The sequence below is a fragment of the Rousettus aegyptiacus genome, unplaced genomic scaffold (assembly GCF_014176215.1).
Source record: "Rousettus aegyptiacus isolate mRouAeg1 unplaced genomic scaffold, mRouAeg1.p scaffold_m13_p_4, whole genome shotgun sequence".
Taxonomy (NCBI): domain Eukaryota; kingdom Metazoa; phylum Chordata; class Mammalia; order Chiroptera; family Pteropodidae; genus Rousettus; species Rousettus aegyptiacus.
The window spans coordinates 79,638,367-79,661,663 of record NW_023416307.1 but is presented as its reverse complement, the minus strand read 5'-3'; positions in this window follow the sequence as shown (position 1 = coordinate 79,661,663).

The window sequence follows — 23,297 nt, the reverse complement described above, 5'->3', positions numbered from 1 at the left end:
AGATACTTCCCTCATTTTCTGTCTTAATATTAGTTTCTCCTTATTTGAAATTTTGCTTTCTATGGTTTTAGTTACCCATGGTCAACCATAATCCAAAAATATTTAATGAAAATTCTAGAAATAAACAATTTATAACTTTTAAATTGTGGGCTGTGCTGAGTAGCACAATGAAATCTTAGGCCTCTCACTCTGTCCTACACAGGACTTGAATTATCCCTTCGTCCTCCAGCATCTCCATGCTGTACACGCTCCCTGCCCATTAGACACTGAGGAACCATCTCAGTTACCAGATGGACTGTTGTGATAGCTTGATATTGCAGTGCTTGTGTTCAGGTAACTCTTATTTTACTTAATAATGGCCCCAAAATGCAAGAGTAGTGATGCTGGAAATTCTGATATGCCAAAGAGAAAGTGTAAGGTGCTTTCTTTAATAAAGTGAAAAGGTGAAAGTCCTCTACTTAATAAGAGAAGAAAAAAATGTATGCCGAGGTTGCTAAATCTATGGTTAAGAACAAAACTTCTATCCATGAAATTTCCTAATATATATATAAAACAATATCATAGGTATATATGTATAGGAAAAATTATAGTATAAATATTAGGTTCAGTACTATTTGTGGTTGTAGTCACCTAATGAGGGTCTCAAAATGTATCCCCTGTGGATAAGGGGGGTGGGTACTGAATACAGTTTCATATACAATATCCAGTACAATCCTCACAGCAGCACTGGGTATTTTAGAATTACTGTAATCACTTAATAAAGGAATAAATTAAGGGCCAGAGATTTAAAAGGCATTGCCAAATGGCACACAGCTTGTAAGTAGCAGAACTGGGATTGGAGTCTGTGTTCATCAGCTGCCAGAATCTGCAACATTTTTCACTGTAAGCCAGAGAAGTGAAAACCAGAAGCCAAATGAGCATTGACCTTTGCAAAATAAAATAATTAGAAAACCTAATAAGATGAAATGAGCATAGTATATGTCATATCCCCTACCCCAAACATATACAAGAGATTTAGCAATGGTAAAAGAGATTTCATTTGGTAAGGGAATAGAAGTATCACATAAAACAAAAAGACAGGACATAGCTGGCAACAAACAGTATATAGCTCAGCTTCAAAAGCAGAACCTTAATATTAAAGCATTTTAGTACCATGGGTACTTTTGCTCCTCTCATTCTTTAAAGAATAGCACTGGTTGATCTTGACATACTGGTTCACTGCTGATGATTTTTACAAATAACTAGTTGTAAGAGTGAGCAAGAAGAGCAGAGATACATTTATAATGCTAAAAAAAAAAAAAAGGATACTTAAGTATTGCTTCATATTCAAAAAAAATTATAAATAAATCTTTTACAAAGAGTAACATTAAAAAGTGATTTAGTTTTATAAATAACAAAAGATATATATCTGTTTTCAATGTCTGTCCTGATTGTGGAGAAAAGACTATCATATGTAAAACTCAAAAATTAGAAGCTATTTATTACTTTTATTTTTTACCCAAGAAACAGGGGTCTTGAGAAATTTTGCTATTTGCCCAATATTTATCAGCTTGTTAACAGGAAGTGCTTGCCTTAAAATGAAATGTTGCAAAGTATTTCAATTTCAGCAACCATTTTTAATTATGATTTTAGTGTTTTTAATTTAACATGAATAATACAATACAAATTTATTAAATTATCAATGTGCCCCAAATAAGATCTTTTAAATACTAGCTGAGACTCCAGAAAACATGACTAAAAGTTAAGCTGTAAATCTCTGTTGTCCAAAATATATGCATCATGAATATTTGGCATGAACATATCAAAAACTTATTATTTACTCTCTCTATAAAAGCTAAAGTTTAAGATATACCTGTGTTTCATAGCGGAATTTTAAAAAGGGCGTGGTAGAACCTAAGGAAATTAAAATTTTTAGCTTCATATTCCTTGGAGAGCTTCCTGAGAACCCAAGGGATCATGAACACATTACATTGCATTTCTCCTTTGCTCCTGAAGACTTTCATGAGGAGAGATCAGTTTCAATTGAATGCCTAAGGCATTCAAGGAAGAAGTAAAAAAATACACTATCTAAGAAATGTATAAGCTGTTCTACTTATATTCCTGTGTGATAATGATAAGAATACTAATACAATAAAACCATATATAATACAGCAGTTTAAAATGCCCTTTCTTATTTTGTCTAGTCTAATTCTAAAAACCACTCTATATGCAAGTATAGAAAATCATGTTTCAAACATGCAGCATGTGAATTATGCATTCATAGACAATTGACCTTTTTTAAATGCTTAAGAAAAAATGTGCACCTTCCCTTTGCATTACTACGCCTAATAACGAAGAGCTCATATTTACTGAGTTTTTAGTTTGTGGTAGGCACTATTCTAAGTTTCTAACTATTTTATCTAATCTTCATAACACTTTTTCTACATAATGATGGCCTTTCTACTGATAGGTAAATTGAGGCATAATGATATTTACAACATACCCAAGGTTAGAAAGCCAGTAAATAAGGAGCCACATTTTGGACTCAGGTGGGGAGTTCAGCTTGAGTTTCTACTCTGTCACCAAAAAATTAATCCACTTTCTCATTTCAACAATGTGCTAGGGAAATATCACACACACAAGAAAAAATAAGTACAGCAAAGTGTTGCTCTTTTAGATCCTTCTTGTTTTGGATGACACTTGAATTCTTAAGTTTGTTTTGGCACTCAAGTATGGTGATGATGCTTACCAATGTGACAATCCATACAAGAATTTTAAAGTTCTTAATAGCTGACTTTCTTGCTAGAAGAGGTATTGCATCTGATGTATATATGACATATAAGTGTGACAGGTAATTGATACTGTTCATTTTGATGTCAATACATTTGTAAAAGGAAAGTCGAATCATATAATCTGAGGAATAAAAAATAAACAATTTATTAACTTAAATGGAAGCTATGCATTTGGAGAGGAGTTTTGAGTATTTAAATAGAGGTGCTTCAATGTTCCAGAATCAAATAAATATAGCAGAACAGGTATACAATTTTAAAGAAGTTGATTGATGTTTGGGTAGGAAAGAATGGTGGTTAATTTTTTCTATGTGTCCAGTGTAAACGTGTGGAGATATCCCTTTTAAGGTGAAGGATGAGTTGTGTCTGGCTCCTTCTGCAATCAAGAAAAAGGCACGATACCTAGTGGGCCTCTTTGGGTTTTGGAAGCAACGTATTTTTCAGCTGGGTGTGTAACTTTGGCTCATTTATTGAGTGACCCTAAAAGCTGTTACTTTATGTGTATCAGTTCAAGTTGCTAACAAGATACCATAAACTTGAGTGGCTTATAAACAACATAAATTTTCCTTCAGCAAATTTTGGGGTAGAGTTTCAACATATGAATGAGGGGGACACATAAATAGGCCAAGAACAAAAGAAAGCTCCATGACAGATCAAGGCTGTTACGCAAGCTGCTATGTTACTTGGGCCATATGATCCAAAAGATCCAATGGTGTTTGAAGGATCAGCAACAGATAGGATGTTGATTGGAACTTTGAATTGCAACACAGGCCTTTAGAGTTTTGGAGCAAGGCTCTGCCATCATGCACAGATAAGTAGTTTCTTTTTGAGAAGCAACTCTTGACCTGTTTAGCTTTAGTAGACACTGAAAGCTTAACTATGGAACACCAAGTTACCATGCAAATTAAGCTGCCTATCATGAACTTGGTGTTATCTGACCTAACTACCAAGCCATAAACTTAGGCATACACAGAAATATTCTATCATCAAATGGAAGTAATATGTATGTTATCAGGCCTAAGCAGACCCTGAAGTGTAAGTAATTACATGAAGAATCGGCCTAAGTGCCTATTATTCCCATCCCTACTACATTGCGTCCTCTCTCTCAGCCTACCTACACTAATGACGTCATCGTAACTTGATTAACTTTATAAAGACCCTGTATTCAAATATAGTAACATTCTGAGGAGGGGATTATAACTTAAATGTCCCTTTTCAGTGAGATACTTTTCAACCCATAATAATGGTCTATAACAGGCATTATAGTTCAAAGGTGTTCGGTCACAAGAATCTATAGTTCAAGGGTGTTAGGCGACCATACCCCCAAGCTTTTGGGATATAATCTGAAACTGATCCCCATAACAAAACAAAACAAAACAAAACACAACACAACAAAACAAAACAAAACAAAACACAAAAAAGCAGACTGTTCCAGATTGATAGTGGCATGTTCAATAAACAAGGGAATTTAATAAGCAGGCTTATCTCAAGCAACCACAGATAAGTAGTTTTTACAGCCCCCACCCCTACAGAATCTTAAAAGTTTATATAGGAGGCCTTAACTGGGTCAGTCATGTACACTGGAGGCCTAACAGGGTTTCGTAACATATCCAGTCCAGATGGTCCCACCACCACATTGCTATCTGAAGGTTGTGTTCTTGGGCAGCTTCTATAACAAGGAAGTTAAGTGTAGCTTACTTTCCAAGCAGAGGGGAAGAGGTGGGGAGCCTCCAATTGCCCAGTCTTCACTGTGGGTGAAACTGGTATTCATGTCTTCTTGATGACCTACCCCAATAAGGAGTTTTCAATATTTAAATTATTTTTAAAAGCTTTTATAGTATGCTAAAATAGCTTTATTGAAGAAACTATATGAGTGCAGATACAACCTTTAACTTGTATGAATAACAATGAAATGATTTATATACTATATGTCTTCTAAAAATAGAAATTCCTTTGAATAAATAAAATTCTTCAAAACTGTTTTTTGAAACTCTAAATTGAGTCTGTCAGTGAGACAGGAAAACAAATTATCTAACATTAAATATAGTTTAGTGCCTTGTTGCAGAGTGAATAGTTCCCCCCAAAATTCTTGTCTAGCCATAATCTCACAATGAGATTTTATTTAAAAATAAACTCTTTGAAGACGTAATTAAGGCAAAGATCCTAATGAGATCATACTGGAATATGATAAGCCTAAATCCAATGAAAGTGTTCTTATTAGAGATGGGAAGAACACAGACACAGAGAAGGCCATGGAACACTAAAGCGGAAGTTATGCTGCCATAAACCAAGGGACATTAAGAGCCATCAGAAGCTAGAAGAGAAAAGAAACAATCCTCCTTCCAAAGCCTTCAGAGAGAAAATGACCCTGCCAACACCTTGATATTGAACTTTTGTCCTCTAGTGTTGTGGAAGAATAAATTTCTATTGTTTGAAGCTACTACATTTGTGGGAATTTGTTATTGCTGCTCTTGTAAACTACTCTATTTCTTATGTTCTAATGCAAAAATGTATAGAAAGATAAGAAACAAAAAGTTGATATTTATCACACAGATTTATATTATAAGGCAACACTAATAAGTACATAAGTAATGACCAACCAAACTATTCAAACCTTTTCAGACATTCTCAGATATCCATTCTCTAGGCAGTATAGAAGGGAGACCATATGCACTGCTTACAGCTCTAGTATCTGGAATGGTTTCCCTTCAGTGCTTTTGTTCAAGACCTTGCTTGTTCGAGCAATGTTATAATTGTTGTTCATTTTTAATTCCTACCAACATAGTGAGCTTAACCATAAGAGTTTGGATTGAATGGAATTGGGCCTGATTTATTCTTTTTCTGTTAACTGACCATAAGTAAACCCTGATGATGCCATAGGTGTAAGATGATTGAGAAATTTCTATAAGAGCTATGTGAATGGTAGTCTAGATTATGTATATATAACTTATTTGTACCCTCTATTTCTCTTCAGGCCCAATCCTGAACATGGTATTTCTATAAAGGTCAGCTTTATGACTTGATGTATCTAATAACACCTAACTCATGATAAGAAGTCTCTGACATATAATTGGTGAATGATCAGGCATTCCATTTCTTTTGAGGCCTACTTATACGCCAGGACCCGCTTTTCAAATGGTGATTAGTTTTCTTCCCACAGAAAGCATAAGCTCACTCTAGAACTTTAAATATCTGTACTGACCAAGAATTTCCTATGTGAGTTGCCAGAGATGCCAAATCACTGATATCTCCATAACTGTCACATCTTCTACCATAAGACCTGAGTGAACAGGTTGGCTTGAATCCTGACATTTAAACATTTTTTGACACCCCCCCAAAAAAGTCAGTATTTTCAAGTATGTGTTCCTGTCAGAATCTAAAATGGCTTACAAAGCACAGTTACTCTTTCTTAATTGTAGGGGATATAAAGTATAATATCCTGCCTTTACATTAAAGGAGAAGTTCCAGGAAACCTCAGATGATTTGACTCCTAAAAAATTTAAATTTCACTGGTACAGCAATCCCCTATGTCTGTATAGTGTCTATCTCGTACCCTGTGGCAAATACATATAAGATCTCCAGGACATTTGCCATTTTCTTTCTAAATTGTCTGGTTAGCATGATGTCATCAATATAGTAGACCAACAAATATTCTCTGAAATATCAAGAAGACTAAAGTCCTTGAAGATTATATTGTAATATATAGGTAACATAACGTTGAAAATGGGTCAATTTGTTCCACTCCAAATGCCTTTTTGATGCTCTCAACCAATAAAAATTAAGAAGAATGCATTCACCAGATAAATAGCACCATGAGAAATGCCAGAAGCATTGCTGATCTGTTCTTGTAAATATGCTTCATGAGGCATAACAGTTGTCAAGTTGAAAACTATCCCTTATTATATTTACAGTAGCCCATCATCATTCACTATGCTCCATAGTTGTTGCAGGGGCCGGAGAGAGGAAGAGAATGTGGTAAGGATAGAAACCACAAGTCCTACATCTTTTAAATCTTAATATGGTACATTCCTCTCAAAATGATATATTACTTACGTTTTACATCTTGGCTAAAGAAATGGGGAGTTTCAAGTATTCTTCATACTCCTTCCTAGCTTAATGATTCTTATTTATGAGTACTCTGATTTCCTTTTAACTGTCTACACCAATTATGGACTAGGAGCTGCAGAAATGGTTATATAATGAGTCAATAAATTCTGTGGGCTGGCGGCATAATGATGTGAGACAGAACTCTAACATGTAGATTCTTTTCTCTCCCATTTAAAAAGAACTATGGTAGCTTTATAGGTCCTATGATAAAATGTATGTCCTAGAAATGTCTGAATATCTCCCTTTCCTCAAAGTACAATTTGTCTGTTAATTAACTACAAGTTGCTTGACGAAATATTGAGAAGAAATTGTTATATATATTTATGATGTCATTACACAGTCCTTCTTCAAGGGAACTCATCTTCTTATCAATCAATGGATTATAACACTAAGAACTGACTCATATCTGAAAACTCGGTGAAGATTTTTAATTTTTTACTATATCAAAGAACAACAGCCTTCGATTCATCAGTTTGGGACCTTTCTGATACTATAAGTTCATCAGTACACCTCTTTTAGCCTTCTGATCCCCTCCACAATTCACTGTTAAGGCAATCCTGGCAACTCTATCTTATTTACCATAAGCCAGTATCCAAGATGCAGTCTTTAAATGGACATCCCAACAATACATCAGAACTATCATCAGGTCTACGCCAGGACATACATTCCTGAATCACAAAGGAGTCAATAATTTCTCTTGTACCCAGCCTCATAGTCTACATTCTCTCATACCTACCCTACATTCTACATGTACCTCATACATATCTCCTAGTTCAACCTTCAGGTATGTTCAGGCAGGTCGTGGCAGACACATACTAAGCAGGTATTACAATTTTCTTGAGTATATATACTTTTTTTTCCAGAAATGGAATTGCCATTATATTTCAGGCTGTGTTATAATTTAACCTTAGTCTAGAGGCAATGAACAGAAGCAGAGAAGAACCTTGAGGAGGGCAAACATTTATTTGTGAGACAAAGGAGATATGTATGAGGGGAAAGGCTTCTCTCAATGGTGGGGTGGGGGTGTGGGTGTGGCTTCTATCAGAGGCAAATTACAGTTTAATAAATCTTAGGTTCATCACTCAAATATCTTTATCCTAGACAGGTAACAGAGTCTTTATTTTTTATTTATCAGTGGGGTGAATTAACTTAAGAGACCTGTAAATGCTATGCACTCAGTATCTTCTGTAACTCTACTACCCTTACAATTAATTCCAGGTCCCGATTTTCAGTCTAGTTAACCCTGTAGTATATAATGTCTTAAATACTTCTGTGGGAAATTTTTTTGATGTTTACAATATGCTTTAAATTTTAACTTTCATGTTCTACATGTCTCTTTTGCTTTTAAAAGCTTTTAAAACCATTAACAAAAAAAAAAATCTAAATTCACAATCTTATGACTACCACCACCCCATTCCTTTCAATGCCTCACTATAACATGTGTACAAACTTTGACTAACACCTACCTCTAAAAACAAATCACTTCCAAGTGAAATAATGCTAACTGTAACACTACTGCATTCCAGAGCTTATTATCTCCATAATTATCACTAGTATATGTAAAAACCTTGATTAAATACTGGTGTAGAGGACAAATGGAAAAAACACTATTGGTATAATTAATCAAATTTAAATAAACTCCATATTTTAATTAATATTATTCTACCAAAGCTAAAATTTGTATGTATGACAATGGCATTGTGATTATGTAAGAGAATGCTGTTATTCTAGGCAATTCATGTAGACATATTTATGGGAGAAATGACATGACACTTTTCAATTTACTTACATATTTAGCACAAAAATAACAGAAAATATGTAGAGAGATAGATAATGAAAATAACTAATAATTAGCAAATATGGATAAAGGGTATTTGGTGGTTATTATACCACTCCTTCAACTTTTTGTAGGCTTAAAATCTTCGAGAATAAAATAAATTAAAAAATACACAAGCTAAACATGATAATCACCATCAAATAAATCACAGAAACATTCTAAAAGCATTCAAAGGGCAAGAGGTAACTCCTAGAAAGAGAAACTGAAGGAAGTTTCAACAAGAATGGCATATTTGTACTGGGTCTTGAAAATTGTAGAATTTTTGACAGGTGAACATGAAAAAGGAAGACATTCCAGATAGGATAATGATATGAACCAAACATAAAAATATGATGCTCAGTATTATTATTATTATTAGTAGTAGTAGTAGTAGTAGTAGTAGTAGTAGTAATAGTAGTAGTAGTAGTATTGCTATTAACAGTAATAGCTGCACCTTATAATTACCATATTTAAGACATTAAAGGATTCAAAGAAAATTGAGATAAATTGAAAGAATTAGTAACAGCTTTCAAAGTTGCATTAGGTGAGAACAGCATATAATTTATAAACAGAAGAATGATTTAAACATCCAGGGAGCCCTCAGAGAAATCCCATATATTTCATATATTAAGCCTATGAAGCTAGCAATAGGATTGAATATGTCAATTAATCCTATCCCGACAAAATAATAATTGTGTAATCTCAATGAAATAGAATTACTTTCTCTATTTTAAAGCAATTACTTTTCATCAAAATGTAGATATTCTAATAAAAACCTCTTCAAATGTCTTAGTGATTGGATCCTGAAAATCTTTAATTTAGTTTTGAAGGAAACAATGCTCGTTTCTAAGGACAGAAAAACTTAGTATATAAGAGTCTGGGTTCTGGAGGCCAGTGTACAGCTTCTGCAACAGCTTTGTTGGGTATCCTACAACAAATAATTTTTATTTTTAAGATAGGGGTAATAGTACTAAATTCATGATGTTGTGTAAAGAGTAAATGGAGTCAAACATAGTTAGCAGCACAGAGCAAATACTCTCTAGGTACTAGTAGTTAGTTATTTTAATCACTTTTTATCAGCTAGCTTTTGCTATTGAGGGTACAAAGAAAAGCGATGATAAACATAATGACTTAAGAAGTTAAGAAGTAATTCTTCATTATAGCTCATGAGTGATGAGGGTGGAAGTTATCTAATCTCAGTTGGGTTTGGTTGATAGCACATAAGTTCACCTGGGGTGACTTGAGCTCTTTAACCCCCACCCCTGAAAAAATTCCCAAGATAGTTGAGTATAAGAGTTCATAACCATGGAAAAATGATATACCAATTTATTCTTAGCTGCTTTTTTCACACTTCTTCCAATAACAGTATGTACTCTGAGAATTCTTTTGCTCTTATTATGCTTGGTAAAGTTGTCTCTTGGTAATGTGTGTCTCTTCCCTCTGACTGTGGTGAGCATGGGGCCATTCTCTACCTCATCACAGGTAGCATTTTGTTGATAGAATTATTCAGCTTTTCAGGTTTCCAAAGAAAATGTGCTAGCCATCTTGGACTACCATAATAACATACCACAAACTGAGTGGCTAAAAAGCAGAAAATTATTTTCTCACAGTTCTGGAAGTTAGAATTCCATGATTAAGATGCCAAAAGATTCAAGAAGAGAACCCTTCTTGGCCTACAGACATCTGATCTTCTATTCACTATGGTCTCATATGGCCTTTTCTCAGTGCATAAATGTGAAGAGAGAAAGAAAGAGCTCCCTGGTTTCTCTTCTCATGAATACATCAATTCTATTGGATCAGGGCTCTACCTTTATGACCTCTTTTAACCTGAATTATTTCTTCATAGGTCTTATCTTTAAAGATAGCAGCCACACTGGGAGTTAGTTCTTCAATATATGAGTGTTAGGGGACACAAACATTAAGTCCATCACGAAAATGGACTTAAAATCAAGCAAACCGTTTATTCAATTTGAAAGATAATGAAGTTATAAGCAATCCTTAGAAACATAAAAACAGATGGTTCTATACCAGAGTAAGCAAATCAAATCTGGTCGTAAGACTGTTTCTGTATGGCTTGTGACCTAAGGGTAGTTTTACATTTGTTTTTAATAAATTTTTAAAAATGAAAAGAAAAATAACATTTTGTGATGCAAAAATTACATGAAATTAAAATCCGAGTGTTCATAAATAAAGTTTTATTAAAACACAATATATGCATTTGTTCAAGTATTGCCTATGGCTATTTTGTCAGTACAGCAGGGTTGAATAGCTTTAACAGAGATTATATATGGTGCTTTCTTTACTTCACACTGCTGCTCAGCTCACTACAAATTGCAAGAGACATGATTGTGAATGGAGAGTCTCAAGTGCCAGGGGTGATAGCATCATGTCACATTTTTTCCCCCCGGGTATGTCCATCATGTCAAAACCAGGAAAGAAGAAAACTTAACTTTGAATGTCACATTTTTAAGAAACAATAAAGTATGCGTTATTATCAACTGTGATGACATTAGATTAGAATAGTCCATATAAGATTAGTAGGTATTGTTAAACACCCCCCACCCCGAATCAAATTTTTGTCCCTGAGAAAACAGACCCAAAAGGCACTATGTTTATTGTACAATGGTAGTATGGCTGTGCCAAAAGTCAACATTGCCACACTAAGCATTCACTACAATGTTACTAATAGAAAAGAAATGGTCAGATAAATTAGAAAATTCAAAATGAAATAGCTCAACGCCGTATAATTTTTTCGCAACAATAAAAAAAGGAAGGAAAGAAAGAAGGAAGGAAAAAAAGAAAGAAAAAAGAAGAAAAACGAGAGGGAAAAGAAAATAAATCTGTAAATGTTTCCAAGTATCTTGATGAATTTGAGCCAGCTCCAACATATCATTGCTAATCTCATTAAAAGTTATCAGCAGCAGAAGACTGAGTTGTAAATTATCTTTAAACTGGTAGGATGGGTTTATAGTTAATTGATTTATGTTTTCAAATGTAGCTAGGAGCATCTATTTATTTTAGAGTCCGAAAAGAAAATATTAAAATATTATCGAAGATTTTCCCCTTAAAAAGACTAGCTAATGGCAAATAAGACTTAAAATATTAACTGTGTTAGTTCTAAGGTATAAACCAGTATATTATATATCAAAATGAAGTCTTTGTAATTCCTATTATATATACTGTACCCATAAGATTTTAAAAATGTAATGTATTATATTTAGTTATAGTTCTTTTCCCAGAAATAGATTACTTACAGTGTGAATTTTCAAAAATAATTTGTTGATAATTTTATTGTTTGGCTATGGTTGTACAGAGGGTTTAACATATTTCCCACATAAATTCAAATGTGTTTTTGTGACTGAGTGTTCTCTTGCATCAATAAATGTGCTTTTTACATAAGAAAAGTTTTGTATTCATGAACAGAGAAACACTTGCTTTCAATCACTAGCTATAGGTGTTGTGAAATGCAATTCCTAGAAACTTTTTTTTTTGAATAATGAGAAATAAAGTACAGTAAGAAATACAAGGGCTAATTTTGGTAAGATAAATTGATTATCATAAATCTACATAGTAACACAAGGGCAAATTAATGTGATCATTAGCTGCGGTTGTGAGTCAGCATCTGCCCTCATAGGTAGACCATTTTTCCTGGATGGAAAGGTTGTAGTTGAACATTAAGTGTGAAAATCTGAGTTTGTTACTCTGAAAATTTCTAATAAAGATAACAGTTAATTTTAGATGGTTAGAAAGCAATTGAAATTAGTTAAATGTTCTCTTAAAAGTAAATGTTTGTTGTATGTGAGTGACAAGGTCACAGAAAAATATTTTACAAAATCATGACACAGAGCAAGTTGGCAACAAGGCAAATTCAATAGCTTCCTTTATCAAAAATAATAAAAATTATTATTCTTTATTCTCTCGATACTTAAAAATATTGTGTTCCCAAAGTTCTGTGGTGTATTTACGATTTAAATGTGCTACCAGCCTTTTTACTATCGCCTTGACCTAATTTTAAACTTTGTGAGTGTAATTTATTAATATTAGTGTCCCAGACATTAGCATAGTGCCTAACACAAAATAGCATTGCAAAATATGTAATTCATTCAAACTTAAATAAATATTTGATAGCCTACTATGTTCCAGGTACTGTGCTACGCCATGCAAATAAGACAGTGAACAAAAGAGAAAAGATGTATTCTTATAGTCTATTGCAAGAAAACAGATAATCAAAAGTTAATAAACAGTATCTTGGCATCTTGTAGGAAGTACTACAAAGGTGACATGACAAAGAATAATACCATGTCAGCTGAAAGACTTGATTTCATGTCAGTAGTGTACTCTGAGTTGATTTTTGAAGAATTAGAGTAATCCAGACAAGATAGGTAGGTATTATTATGCTCCCTCCCATTTACTCGCTGAGAAAGCTGGCCAAAAAGACCAGTGGTTAAGTTATGAAGAAGTTTCTGTTCTGCCTGCTTCTGAACAAGTTTCACAGTTTTAGTTGAGTTTAGCAGCACATAAATATATTGGCATGAATTTATAAAGTAGAACTTTAAAAACTGGAATTGAGTTTGTAAAAGAAGAGAAAAAAATACATAAACGTGTTTACACACATATAAAAAAAGTTCTGGGCTATAATTCCAACACAGGTAATACTTTCTTTTATCTACTAGAGGATATATTTTGTCATTACTATAGGTATACTGAAAGGTAATGTTAGGCCCAGGAATATATACAGGTTTTCCATTGCTGGAAGTTTAAGTAATTTGAGAGACACTTTTTAAGGAAAATGATTTAAAATTACAAGTAAAAGATTACTAAAAGTCCTCCAAGGGCTTTGGAAGAAGTACTTCAAATTAGGGGTACCAAAGCACGTTTTATTTCTTGGGGAATAATTAGGATTGTCAGATTTAGCAAATAAGATATATAATGCCCACTTAAATTTGAATTGTAGATAATAAAGTACATTTTTAAAGTATTTTTATTTGCACAAAAATACTTACGCTAAAAAATAGTGTTGTTCTCTGAAATTCAAGTTTAACTGGACATTTATATTTTATCTGTTGACCTTACAGTAAATCTCATCCTTATTGTAGGGAAGAGTCTGAAAAGAGAAAATACATCTAAAATGGATTAGTGGAAATAAGAAAGATAATTTTAAAACATCTTTGTTTGAGAGACCATCCTCTGTGGGTCTCTCAGCTTTCTGTACATCTATGCATTAACACCTAGTATCCTCCAGACAATTTTTTGAAAGATGTTTGTATAAACAAATAGCCTTTTAAAAAAGATGTTTCTCTCCCTGGAGTTGATTTGCTTACATTCCAAGGTAATAAAGACAATATCTTTTTCCAGAAGAGGATAATGAATAGGTTTTGATAGAATTCTCTTAGATAATATTGGGCTTCCTCATATCAAAGGTTTTCTTTGGCAACACACCTTCACTCACTTACTACTGATATTAGAGTAATCAATGGATTCAGGTTGGAATACCATGCAAAACCTCCTGAAACTCAACTTTTTAAATTTTTTTAATATGTCACTTTGTGCTCTAATAAAAACAAACTGCATCACACACACACACACACACACACACACACACACACACACACACACTATTTCTGATGCTAAGAATCATCTTGGCTCTGTTGCTGTTTTTGTCACTTGCTTTTATTAAAGAGTTTAGAACAATAAAATAATCACATCTCCCAGCAACAAAAAATCAGAGTTCTCACCTCAGAAATTGACAGCTCAGCAGCTGGTTTAGGTTATTCCAGATTTTTATTTCCTTTCTGGGTATGAGTTTTGTTTCTCTTACTAGATACATGGCACAAGATCAGAGACATATTATAAATTTTTGAGGTCCCAATACTAGCATTATAAATTACATTTGATAAATGTAATTCCTTAAATATTTGAATGTGCTCTTTTCTTTCACTGCACTGTTTGGAAATTTGCTTCAAAGTTGAGATATCATTTTATACCCCTCAAACTGGCTTGTCTCAAGCACTACAACATAGAATATATATGGGAGAATCATTCCCTTACGCATTGATGAAGTTTTGAATTCTTGCAACACTCCATATGAAGGAAACTCTCAGCACATTCTAAAATTAAGGTTGAGTCTCTTCAAAGAGATGCAGAAAAGCCTTCCTTTACCGCTCTTCCTTAAGGTTTTTACAATAAAAAGGCACTCAAGATCTGAAGAGAATAATAGCAAGTGTCCTGTTTCAAGAAGCTCCTCTCGAGTAGGGTAGATCTTAAATTTTCTTAGACCTCTAAAAGGTAAACCATGCAAAGTACAAGTTTCTCTTTCTGTCTCTGTTTTTCTCTTTCCCTTTCTTTCTTTCTTTTTTTTTTTTTAACCTCTCTCTCGCTCTCTCTCTCTCTCTCTTTTTAATGATCTGTTTGTTGTAAACTTTCTACTTTAAAAGATGTCCCCATGCACACGGAATGAATCAGCATCAGAAAGCAGTTACCTTAGTTGTATTCCCTCAGGCTCAGTATTTTTCGCTCTGCCAAGATTCCACAATTTTTATCACTCTATCAATTTGCTTACCTCTGAAGACCAAGGTTTTAAATTTGTCTATCACTGTTATCATTGTTATTGTCGTCATTGAATGCTATCCTTCCCAAAGCAAATATCATCACGTTTTGATGGCCAGCCACTGCTTCCTGCAGTGGAAAATCAAGAAGACACTGCTTACTCCAGCTGTTTCTAACTAACCCTTGAGGCTGCCTCTGATTTAATCATTTACCATTGCTCACCAAACTAATCTTTCAAAGTTGTCACAATAGTTTACAACACTATCAAATGTATTAAACTGAGTTTAGTGTTTATGAATCATAAATTTACTTTTATTATAATCTTTGTAGTATAAACTTACAACTGAGCACAGTCCTAATCCAGTTCTCAGCAGCTTTCCTATTCTGTATTCAACTCTGTAACTTAGTTATAATTGCTAAAATAAGAAAAAAATGAGATGTTTGACTATGCTAAACTAAAAACAAAACTTAAACCTGGCCATAGAAGAACTGGGCATGACACATGCAGCTCTACACTGTAGTATGTGTGGGTTTTTTTGTATACAGAGATTTATTCTGTAGCAATATTTCCCAAAGATTTATGCACTGTGTCATAAAACCCTCAATTTGAGTAGGAATGCCCAAGGAACTATCTCTCACCCATGCAAAAGATTTAAATAAATAGGTGAGTGAGTGAGTAAATAATATTTCACTTATGATTGCAACACTGGTCATATGCGAACTGGGAATATTCATTAGCTCACAGAGTTAAGATAGAAAATAAAATACCGAAAACTTAAAAACAAACAATATTTAGTAAAATTTGCTAAAAACCAATATTCTTAATGCTTAGCAAAGATAGATCTAATATAATTCCAAAAAAAATGATTCTGCAGAAAAAAATATTTTTATTATACTTTGAAATAAAAACAATATATATGATTCCTTAAAATGATCATATAGGTCTCATGTTGATTTATATTAGAATTTATCGCTTAACTTTAAATTATACATTTCCTTCAGAATTTGAAAACAGTGGTATATAAAGCCTCTGCTATAATCATTCACTTGTGGCTCTTTATTTTTAAAACCAGATGTCAACTTTTTTTATTATGATTACTAGTTTCTGATAAAATCAAACAATTCAGGATAATACATTTCTCTGCTTTGAAGAAATGTGTTTTTCAAACAGTAAATTCACACCAGATTAAATGAATTATGTATATCTGGTTACTTTTTAAAGTATCTATTAGTGTTCTGATTATTTCCGAAACTTCTGGAAGAAACATGGTTGCTTAGTTCAGGATCTTTCTACATAATCTCTTAGAAAATACAAACAAGCAACAAAGAGAACAAGAAAAAAAAAAAAAGAAAAAATCCCTGAGAAATCAATTAAACAACAGAAGATGTGAAACCTTCAGATTCCAAAATGAGCATTAGGTTTACCCAAAGCAGTAGGACCTGGCTCAAGTCTTGAGGAAAAAAGTAAAATAGAAAAGCAGTGAGAAGAATGGGAGTGCCCACCTGCATCACATCTGATAAAGTATCAGGAGATAATACTTTCTAAAAATGAAGACCTCACCCCACAGTGCAATCACATTTGTCATTTGCAATAATGCACACAGAAAATAGAATGAAAAAGGCTAATTCAGCACGTGCTTTTGCACTGAATTTACTTTGGAGGAACAAAATCAGGGGCATTCCTAAAGAATCACATGGAGAATGTAAATCTACCCATGGAAGCAAAGAAGTAGCAAGCACACACGCTATGCCCTCTACACACAGGTACAAACATAGAAACCTCTGGAAAATTAATAGTTTGTGAATATCATTTTTTATTTAATTGCATACAAGATAAAAACTAACATGGGTAATAAAAGTATTATGAGAAAAACTGTGTGAATGTGCCATATTCAAATCTTACCACCAGATAGGGACCATTTACTACAAGCTATTGCTAAGCAGCATGTGAAAATTGTCAAATAATTACAATTAAATAAACAATCAAAAAAATCAATGAAGCCCTCACTTATGTAATGAAACACCGTGTTTCAGAAACATCAAATTCATAGAAAAGAAGATTCTAATAAGAAAAAAAAAAACAGCAAAACATAAACTATAAGAAGCACTCAATGAAAAAGAAAGGGTAAAAATCACTAATGTAAAGATTGACCTTGAATTAGCATGAGAGAAAAAATAATACAGGAAACTGAAAAAGCATTTTTTTTTTTTCTCCTGAGCAATGGGCTGAAAATATTCAGGAAACCATGTTGTAAATAGATATGCTGCCATTCAGGCTTTGTTTTTCAGTTATAAATATAGGGAGAATAGATATAGTATAATTCTATGAATTTTGGAATGGTAAATGATCATTAGCTACATTAACCCCTACCAAGAGAGTCAGCCTTTCTTTTGAAGCTTTGAAGTTAGGCATTGATTTCTACTCTCAAGCTATGAAAGTTCTAGATGGCATCTTCTTCTAATATAAGGCTGCTTCATTGACATTGAAAATCTGTTATTTAGAGTAACCAGCTGGATCTGGATAACTTGCTACTTCACCTTGTACTTTTATGTTATGGAGCTGGCTTCTTTTCTTAAATCTCATAAACCAGTCTCTGCTAGCTTCAAACTTTTCATGGCCAGCTTCCTCACCTCTCTTGGCCTTCACAGAGTTAAAGAGAGTAAGGCCTTGCTTTTGGTTAGGCTTTGGTTTAAGGTTTAATTTCAGCTGGTTTGATCTTCTATCAGACCACTAAAATTTTCTTCATAACACCAGTAAGGTTATTTTGCTTTCTTATCACTTGTGTATTCACTGGAGTAGCACTTTTAATTTCCTTCAAGAATTCTTCCTTTACATTCACAACCTGGCTAATTGTTTGGTGCAAGAAGCCTTGTTTTTGGCCTATTTCAATTTTTTAATGCCTTCCTTATTAAGTATAATCATTTACAGCTTTTGATTTAAAGTGATAAACCTCTGACTCATTTAAACACTTAAAGGCTAGTGTAGGGTTATTAATTAGCCTAATTTTAATATTTCTGTCTCAAGAAATAGCAAAACCAGAGTGGGGAGAGAGAGAGATGGGGAAATGACTGGCTGGTTGAGCAGAAATAACATACACAACATTTACCCATTGAGTTAACCATCTCATATGCATGTGAATCATAGCACCCCAAAACAACTATAATAGTAACATTAAGATCGCTGACCAAAAAACATCATAACAAATGTCATTATAATTAAAAAGTTTTAAATATTTCAAGAATTACCAAACTGTGAGACAGAAACATAAAGAGAACAAATGCAATGGGTAAAATGATGCCGATAGATTTGCTCTACGCAGTGTTGCCACAACCTTCAATTTTTAAAACCAAACCAAATCAATTCAAAACAAAACAAAGCACAATATCTGCAAAGCATCATAAAGTACAATAAAATGGTATATGGCTGCATAAATGTTTTACTTTTGTTTTCCTAGAACAAGGAATGTTTTCAAAGTGAATTCAATTTGCAAGATCTTATAAAAAATAGATCTATTGGATTATTTTAAATACATTTTCTGAATTTTGACCTCTATATGATATCAAAAAAATTTGGGGCAAAATTTATTCAGAACTCACAATTAAACACTCCATCCCCTAAAAATCATTGTTCACATTTGTTCAAGTGCCACCATCTATGAGCATATATAAGTATTTGAATACCTGTTCATACCAAGGATGTGAAGTTCTGAATTCAGGGCAACTGATAGTGTGTGTCTTATGGTCCTTATCTCAAAAATAAAAACAATTAGTTTTAATTATTGTAAACTATTATAAGCAATTAGCTTCTTAGTTAATTCGGAAGGCTTAAAATATTCTCCAGTACCCATCTCCATTTTCATTCTGGAGGATTGATCTAGATAAAATGCTTCTTAATCATTGAGAGCAACTCAATTATTGTGACAATTAAATTAACCTTTAACAATATACTCATTTTTAAATCTAGGAGTGAAAAGTTTAATTTTCATTAAAGTTGTACCCACATTTTTCATATTCTAATGGAAAACTTTGATGTCAAACAACTTTAAAAGCTTAGAATTCCAGAAATATGTTATAAAATTGTTTTGGAATCTAACACAGTGCTTACTTATTGTATTTTCCTTATTTATTTATTTCTTTTTAAGTATGTTAGATTCTGAGCCTGGGGCCCATGTTATTTGATACTCTTTGTTTATAAGTTTAAATAAATATTAGAGATGAAAGAATGCTAAAATTATTCTTATGCTACTCTGCTTCTCATTTAAAAACCATATTCTTGCTCCAGTGTATCTTTCCATTTAAATTCAAAACTTGAATAATTAAAATTGAAGTTTTATTTCAAAGTACCACCTCCATCCTCCTGCCAACAGATCAACATTAAAACTTTTATTCTACTTCTGTCAAGTTCTGTCTTGATTGAGGAGGTAGTATTGCTCATCTAAGCAGAGAGCTTTTGACATTTAAAGCAATTGGAGCAAATGAATATGATTTTTTTTTTTCAAATGCTACATATATATTATTTTTACTTTAAAATCTAAACTGCTTATGCAATGAGGAGGCTAAGTCTTTTATGAATATCAGTGCAAAAATGCAGTGGGAGTATTAGCAGGTAGAGAATGAAAATAAAATTGACTGAAAGTTAACTACTTTTGAATTACTCAAAAAATATTAAGTGGTACTTAAATTTTAGGTCAAGATAAAATTTTTGTCTATTTTTTCACTTGAGCTATTTTACTTTATGTGAGCAATTAACAAAACAAATGAAAAAGTGACAAATTTCTTTGACTCAGAGGGTGCGTGCCTGTGAGTGTGTGTGTGTATGTGTGTGTGTGAGTGTGTTTTCAAGGTTAAACTAGGGCAACTCACTGAAAACTGAACTTTAAAAGAACAAGAATATTCAGAAGTACACAAGGTTTATAGTGAGGGAGAAAAACCACAGAGCATAAGTTTTATGTAAGCAGATCTTCTTGTTTATATACATGACCATATTCACAGGGACTAGACAAATGAAGAGTAATATATACTGTGTACTTATTATTATATAAATGAACAAATCATTTTCTCATTTATCATTAATTAATTCATTGATTCACACAGATATATTGAGGTGCCATTTTTACTTTGATACTGATGGAGACCCTGGAAATACAAAAATGAAAAAAATTTCTAGATTCTGTTGTTAATAATCACAGTTTTGCAAATATATTGGTGTATACTATTATAACTATTTTAATATGGTAATGGAATTCTGGATAAGAAGCTATTCTCCAAGTTTTTTCAAAGTACTTAGTGAGGTATTAAGGAAGGAGAAATGCTTGCAATGTGCTAATATATTGCAGTCATAAAGAAATTTATTCCATCAGGGCATTGGTAAAAATAATAAACAACAGCATGGGGAGAGGCAAGAAGTGGTGGGATATTAAAGAAATTAACCACCTGGTCATCTTGACAATGGAAGAAAAACTCCTAAGAAGAAAATGTAGGTCAGTTTATCCAATTAATAAGCTCATCAAACTTCTGGCTCTGACATTAACAAAGGAATTCTATAAGTGTAATATCTTAGTAGTATCATGAAATTTGAGCAAATGGTCAATTTATAGAAATATCAGTTGTCTCTTAGTAAATAAACTTCTCAATTATTTCACTAATCAAGTTTACTACTGTATCCTGACAAAAGCGGCACTAAAATTCTTTTGTTTATTTTATGAAATATTTATTTAAAACACTCAAAATTTATGTTCTATATATGTCAGATTAAAATAATGTATGAGAAAAATTTTGCAGTGAATTTCGAGTGTGTCTTACAAAATGAGGTGTATATGAACTCCCTGGTACAGAAATCATATTTACTGAATCTTCTGTTTTTATTTGTCAATGAGAAATTAAAGTAATGCTCTGTAAGGAATAAAATCTATTTCTATATTTAATAGTTTAGGAAAGATGGTTATAAATTAAATCTCTGGGAAATTACCAGCTGTGAACTCCGGGCATGTTCTTCTCAAAGGTTTGCAATACAAATTCATAGTTTATAGAAAAAAATGGCATCATATTTTGAGCAATGGCAGATGATTGAAATAAATTATTGTTGCAAACATTTGTTAAAAATTCAGTAGTTGATTATCACCTCTAAATGCTACACTTTGACTTATCCTTCTAAAATAATGAAAAGTAGAGAAAAAAGCATCAGTTTATTTTGCCTCTTTTATAATATATGAAACTATTTATCATCCCCATAATGTCACATATTAAGAAGTGATCAGATAACATATATTCAAATATAAAGTTAAATTTATAAATATAAATTTTCTAATTAAACTTGTATTAAAATTCCCATGAAAATTTCATATTTTTACAATATATTTCCTGTAATATATATAGAGTTGAAATTAAAATGATTATAAGAGAATGATATGCAGCTCATTGATTTAATTTAAAAATTTTAAAAATATTTTCTACGGACTTTCGTTCTGTTGTCTACTCTTTTCTTTTTTCTTTTTTTTCTATCTTTCCTTCGATCCTTCTTTCGTTCCTTCCTTTCTTCATTCTTTTCTTTTCTTTTAGAGAAGCAGTATTTAAAAATTTAAGTATCACCACAAAATTATGTAAATATAACTTGCCGGAAATAATAAAAGCTCAAGTAAAATAGTGTTTTTTAACTGGGGGGGGGGGGTGAGTTTTAAAATCTTAATTAACCTAAATAATATGTCTAACAAAAATTTTAATCAATATTTATTAAATATTTACTATAAAATCATCACTAGAATAGAATATTAGTTTTCTCTAGTGCATCGTAGGAATCCATTAAATAGTTGTTGAAAAAACAAATGAGTGTATCAGTGAACGTGAATGGTATGCATTTTTAAATTTGCATTCTCTAAAAAAATAGTACCTCATAACTTCAAACACCAATTGTGAAATCATAACAGATTACAGTTTTAGGATATTACATTGGGTTATCATACATTAATAGCAAAAAAAAAGGATGACTAAACATGGCATTTCATTCAAAATTATGTTAGGCATTTAAATCTAGAAAACTTTTACACTGAAATAACATTTTAGATAAAATAATGTTTTACATGGGGCTTTTAGTTGTTTACAAACTCTTTCTTCATGGATCATATTTAGATAAAATTTTATTTACTACCACTAATAAAGTGAACGACATTATTAATATCACAATAATTTTACCCATTCCAAAATTTTACATTTGTATGTTTGCTATTACTGAAGTTCCAAGTTCAATTTTAAGTCTCAAAAACTAGGGTAAGGAATAGCCAATCTTTCAAAGGAATGTCTAGGATATAACTTTTCTCACCTGCAGGCTTTTATTCTTGTAATCAGGGACACAACTGAATCAGCACATGCTGATAACTGTGCTTACACAAGCTTCACAGACACTGTCCAGAACTAAACTGAGAGAATGATTCTGACGTAAGACATGTAGGCTTTTCCTTTCACTAGCTTTCTTCATGTTTGTCCATTTTGCCTTTCCTGTTTGATCATCAGTCTTTGTTCAAGGATGCTAGATAATCAATGAAAGCAGAAGAGCTGGGAGCCAATAATTAGTAAAAAAAAAAAAAAATATTGTATCACACAACACAACCACACATCAACATTTTAAGAAGTCTCTTTGAAAATAGCTCACTAGAAAAATCATCATCACCAGTGATAGATCTAGACTTTATACACATGAAGTACTTGATACTCGTGTGTGCATAGTGAAGATAGAAGGTCACTCACTATAAGATGTCCCAAAAGATTAAATTTATTTATGTGACTACAATTAGACACTAAAACTAATTTGATTTTTCAACATATAAGAACTCTATGGCCAAAGATAAGTTGTCATTTAAAGCATTTCACATGTAAAGATATATGAATAGAAAATAAATTTGTGAGAAAATGTTCAGCTTTTGTATTGTTTCCTCAAAATATCCACTATTCTGAATTGTAAAACCATAGATCATTTTTTCTTGTTTTTCAATTTTGCATAATAGAAACATGCATTAATAATCTTCTGTGTTTGGCTACTTTTATGGAACATTTTCTATGTGAGATTC